The sequence below is a fragment of the Semicossyphus pulcher genome, unplaced genomic scaffold (genome assembly GCF_022749685.1).
Source record: "Semicossyphus pulcher isolate SPU_LCO1_2020_fin unplaced genomic scaffold, fSemPul1.0.p SCAF_16, whole genome shotgun sequence".
Taxonomy (NCBI): Eukaryota; Metazoa; Chordata; class Actinopteri; order Labriformes; family Labridae; genus Semicossyphus; species Semicossyphus pulcher.
In genome coordinates, this window is record NW_027211670.1 from 7,884,548 (window position 1) to 7,890,547 (window position 6,000).

A 6,000-nucleotide genomic window follows, 5' to 3' on the forward strand; every position below is an offset into this window, starting at 1 on the left:
GGTTGCAAAGAAACAATTTCTGTTGCATGTACAGAAATAAACATCACAATCTCCTCTCTGTTTTAACCCAGCTGCTGCATGCTCACAAATGTTTCACTGCAAATCAAATTTGTACCCAACACAACTTGTTTTTCCACAGCGCCCCATTTATCATTGTCAGTATCGCGTAAACGCACAGTATAAACATTTCCAGTGCTTGAGACAACCTGTCTTATCCCTACAGTAAATCTGTGTTTCACCACTAATGTGAAACCCACTGAAGTCATGTGACACACAGTTCAGCAGGCCCACTAAGTCCTCTTCTATTGCACATTAAAAATTGCACCACTCGGCTATTATAGTCCCTCTGTGTTATTAAAACCATTCACATGAAATAATATATTTGACTTCAACAGTGATTATAATAAATATTCTTAGAAATAAAATGACCTCATTTCATACATACAGCCCTTATTCAAACAAAACACATAGAAAATACATATATTTACATAATATTCATAAATAAAGCAGAACCATTATTTCAGTGAGGTTTGCACGACATTAAACCTAAAAACTGTGTTCAGAAAAATCAAAATGTACACAACACAAAGAACAGAGGTAAATAGTATCAGGTGGAGAAAAAGCATGATCTCATATCAAGAAAAACATTGGAAGCACGTGCTCACGCCGAAGAACTCAACTTCTATTGCTCGTAAAAACTGATTCTGGGTCTTTAAACCAGCAGATCTCAACATTGTGTATTTTGCACTCGTATCATCTAGCATTGTAAAAATGATGCCTCTCCAGGATCTGCAGTAATGAGAAACAGTGTAGTTACAGACATGTTGATCTATAGTGTAAAGTTATGAGAACTAATTGCATCTAAAATGATTGTTGTTGAGCAAAAGTTGAAATTTGATTTATTGCATTTTTAGTTTGTCCATATTCATGCTGCTTAATTGCTGAAACATGTCTTTGTGCATATAGTAATAGATGTTTGTAATGGAAGGAAAACTAAGTTATTACATTGTCAAAATAATTATAACTGAATTTATTGCAGTGCACTTTTTAGATAATAAAATACTTGCTCTAATTCTGTCCATTGAGTTGGTAACCGCTATCAAAGTGTGGGGTTAATATTAAGTACCTGCAATACCGTAAAATTCGTTGTATAAGACGCACTTTTAATACAGTTTTTTTTTTCATCTCAAAAGTAGGTTGCGTCCTGTATACCAGTGTAAAATGCAGAGAGAGGTATTTTATTGTGTTACGGTAATTTAGCTAGACGCTGGCGCTATAATCTAGCTAAAGCTTCATCAAGGACATGCAGCGTCATGACCGCCAGTGCAGCCGTAACCCTGTCTGATATTCCGGTACAATTTATATTCCGGATTTTACTTAAAGCTCCTGTGAGGAGTTTTTCGCTGGTTGTGCCTGAAACTGCTGGCGGGGGGTAGGTGTCAGACGCAGCGATTGAATGCACGTTGCCTTATTTTACATTTTCCAGGGCTGAAATTTAAAGTGAGTGACACATATGACTGTTAAAGAAAGCAGGATTTTGTTAAAAAACCACAACTTTAGCATGTACAGGACAAAATCAGCAAAGAGATAAGAGGTACAGCTTTGTTCACGGGGGGCGCCAAAATCAACACAAACCAAAAGTTCCTCACAGGAGCTTTAAATACAATCAAATAACTAGTGTAATGTGAAAGGGGTCACTTGAAGGAATGAACCCTCAAAGAATTATCATCCAACTCTACAGTTTGTCTAAACTTTTTGGAGCATTTTAGCCTTCTCGTTGTTTTTTGTTTTCCAACCAGCAACTTCACTGCTCTGTATTTTATGCTCACCTGCCTGGCAGCTCTAAAATCCCTGCCTTAGCGACCAGCTTGTGAAACATGAGTCCAATTACATAATGATGTTGCCTCCTTGTGTAAATCGTCAATATTTGCTTTCATGTCAGCTTTCACACATTTAGTCATGTCACTGCTGTTGAAGACTTGTTTTTGCTGCCCCCAAGTGGCCACAAACATTGCTGCAGGCTTAAAATTGCCTTCGTAGCTTTGTTAGATTGTTTTGATATCAAATTCTGCGAACAATGTTCTTGTTTGTTGCCATGAGGGTTATGGTTGCTTATAGGTGTTTTATTAGTTATAAAAGGATTTCAGAAAGGTTAATAAGTATCTTAGGAAAATGGAAACTCTAAATTTTGTTTGACATCAAAGCCCCATTACTTCCTGCTTAACTTTGTTTGACTATAGGATTCCGAAGTCGAAGCTAGCCCTAGCATGTTTGTGTGTGTCTGTTTAAGAAGCTGAACCAGTAACGTTTAATTTAGTTGGGTTTTTCTGGACTCACTTTCTGCTGTAGGTCATGGTCAGGTTCGGATCTATTTATTTCTCTTGGTAATGAGGTCAAACAGGAACCTAACTTGATTAAATAGAGTGTTTTAACGTGACGTCAGTTGCAAAGAGACAATGCTTCCTTCCTTCCTACCTTACAGTATATGCTGTGACTGTATAAAAAGATGGACGATGTGTCTTCACCTCCTCTTGTACAAAAGTGAAGCCAAAATATCGGAAGCGGGCGCTGTCATCTTGCCCATTTGAAGCCAGAGTCTGTGCAGTAGAAATCGGCTAGGTAGGTACCACCCTTCCGCTACCCAAAACGCACACATTTACTCATCTTTTTTGCTTGACTATTAATCCAGCTGCTACAAAAGCCCTTAACACTTGAAACAAATAAAGGGGTTTGGATTATCCAACTCTCTCTCCTATTGGAGTTTCTGGACACGTGCAATCAGTAACAGTTCACTTCCTTGTGCAGTTCCTGAGGGTGAAACTTTCAACAACAAGTACAGCGTACAGTTGCATTAACTGTTGCACACATTGGAGATAAGATGAGAAATATCTAACGCTTCCGGCCTGAACATGCCTCAGCAAATTCCCCCGCAATGATGCCCGGGGGTTGGAAATTACACACAGGCATCCACATACGTCCACACACTCGAAGTTATGACCCAGACAGCTCTGTTGTGAGAGACCCAGATCCACAGTGACTCCTTCCCTTTCCTCCCCTCGAGGAAGGAACACATGCAGCCATGTAGCTTTTGTTTTTCTATTTTTTCTCCTCCCTTTTATTCTCTTCTAAAGAGTCCCAGCCTCTGGCCCTTACTCTGTCCCTCTCTTTCCTACTCTTCCTATCTCTGGCTGGGATGGAGGATGATGGGAGCTGACATGATGGTGCCATTGTCCTCTCCGTCGAGTTAATGTGACCTCAGGGATGCTGTCCCTGTATGCTTGGCCTGATGGCACAGAATGCAAAGCGTTTCATCGTGGAAAGAGGGTGGGAAAGGCCGAGAGGGGTAAGAAAGAAAAGAGCAGAGAACAGCTGTGCATGGAGGTAGACCGAGAGAAGCCGAATATTGGAGGTGTTTTTACAGAGAGAAGAGAAGAGAACCTGTCAGAGACGGCATAAAAAGACATTTGAAGGGCCTGAACATGACCTGAATTGTGTTCCCTTGAGATAATTTATGATTACTCTGAAACTAAAATCTATGTGATGGAGTTCATTTAGCCTAATCCTTAAATCCTCTAAAATAAATCAGAATTTAAATGCTTTGATTATTTTTGGAATGATTTTTCTGTAATCCAGTTAAATAAGGTTTGCTATTTCACAGAGATGTAAATTGAATCAGCCTTCAAAGCTGCCGTTTTGTAGGTCTAATTTAAATATGCTCAAGTCGAGATCCTTTTCTAACCAGATTGCTGACAGAGAATATTTAAATATGACAGAAAATGGTGCTCCATTTAACCATAATCTAACAGCAAAGAGTGATTTTTACTGCACCATAACGAAAACAATATCAAAGAACGCTTTCCAAAACAACATTTGGCGTCATGCTGACATGTTTAACTTCCAAATCAGACTTTTTAGTGTTCAGGAGCAAAAACATCCCACTCACTGTAATTACAAAGGACTTTTCAACTGTCGCAGCAAAGAATTTAATTTGATTATATGTGGCAAAGCAATTTATAAGAAGCATATAATTACAGTATACATTTCTATAAATGTCATAAATTAAAGTATTTATACTATTTTTCTTGTGTTTCTGCTTGTATTAGCTCCCAGATAAGGAGGTCCCTGTTGTTACACACATTACTGATTTAATCGATTTAGCTAAGAGGACAGCTCGACAGTTTGAAATCATGCTAAACTATTGTATTGCTTAGAGTTAGATGAGAAGATTGATACCACTCTCATCTTCCTAAAGTAAATCTAGCTACTACAAGCAGCTAGTTAGCTTAGCTAGCATAAACACTGGAAGCAGCTAGCTCTGTTCTGAGGTAACAAAATCTTCCTACCAAAGCCTCTAAAACTCATATAGGCCTACGATAGGTATGTTGATTGTTTAATCCATACGAGACCAAATTACCAAACCAAAGGCTCCAGGAAGGAACTGCACATATACTCTTCTTTGTGACTTTTGCTTAGCTAAGCGAACTAGCTGCTGTAAGGAGCTTCACATATACAAATATGAGGGCGGTATCAATCTTCTCATCTATCTATGGTGGTGAAAAAGGCTCTATCCCAGAATCAAATATTTCAGTGATGGGGAGGGAGCTCTGGGAGGGTTGAGAAAGACAAATACCTGTGTGTCTACAAATCCCTGTACTGTAAAATTCGGCGTATAAGACGCACTTTTAATACACATTTTTTAATTTAAAAAGTGGGCTGTGTCCTGTATACCATTGCAACCATTATACCAGAACAAAATGCAGAGAGGTATGTTATTGTGTTACGGTATTTTACCCAGACGATGGCGCAATAATCTAGCTGAAGCTTCGTCACGGACATGCCATGTAGCCGCCATCCTCACAACAATCAACAGGGACTTTAAACAGTGATGGCTGAAGGGACGGCTACAGTGCCTGTGAAACGTTCCAACGGGATGCTGCAGTGGTAGAAATCTAATTTCACTAAGCAACGATTTGATCTGGCAACAGATGACGTGTATAACAAAAAGGAAAAACGGTCAAATTAGCAGGTATCTTTAACAAATATACTAATAATACATGCAACAACTAAAGGTAGATTCGAATATAAACGAAATGACAGTGTCAAATACGATAAAGAGAGTATAATTACTGCAACGTTGTACTGACTACGGCAAACCAGTCTTCCTCCCGTATTAGACGGCCGGGCTACAACGGAACTTTTTTCGAATGCCGTAGCCGTCCCTTCAGCCGTCGCTGCTTAAAGTCCCTAACGTTACAGTAACTCAACTACGGCACCTTTAGCTAACAGGATTGCAAACTAGACATGGTGAAAACAGATGGCAGGCTGGTAAAGTTGTGTGTGTTTTGAATGTGTTTCAAATGAAAATAAATTAAAATACTGTTTATTAATAAATAGCTTTAGAAAACCTTTTTCCTTCTGGTATAACCCCAAAAACAGACTGCCGCTTATATTCCGGATTTTACGGTAATTGGTTCCTGAAGTCTAACATCTGTAGGTAAACCCAATAAATTGATGTTAAAGGTTAAAAACTACTATTTCCATAAAATCCGCAAATGGTAATAGCTGCATATGTGCACCAAATGTACGTAAAAACGCATGGGCTGGTTTTTCTCATTTCCAGGCTCATTATGGAATGTTATTAACAACTGAACCTGCCCATGAGCAGGCGTGGTATTTTGCAGCTACGTGTACCAATGACCTAACCTTAACCAGAACTACTTGGCTAACACAAACCCACTGTTTATTCCTGCCAAATCTGACAGGAAACCAGCATGTTTAATCTCACCACCCACAGAATCAAACTGTTTCTCTGCTCTTTGTGGGATTTTGGTTGCTCTGTGCTTCCATTTCTCTTCCTATACGGCCTGTTCAACCACGACACCTCCACACTGTGAAGCTAAAACTGTAGCGATTGAGAACCTCTGAAGGTTGTGTGACCTACAGCAGCCTGAGAGTGATTCGTCTCCGCTGTTTTTCTCCTGAATCTCACTATTCCCACTT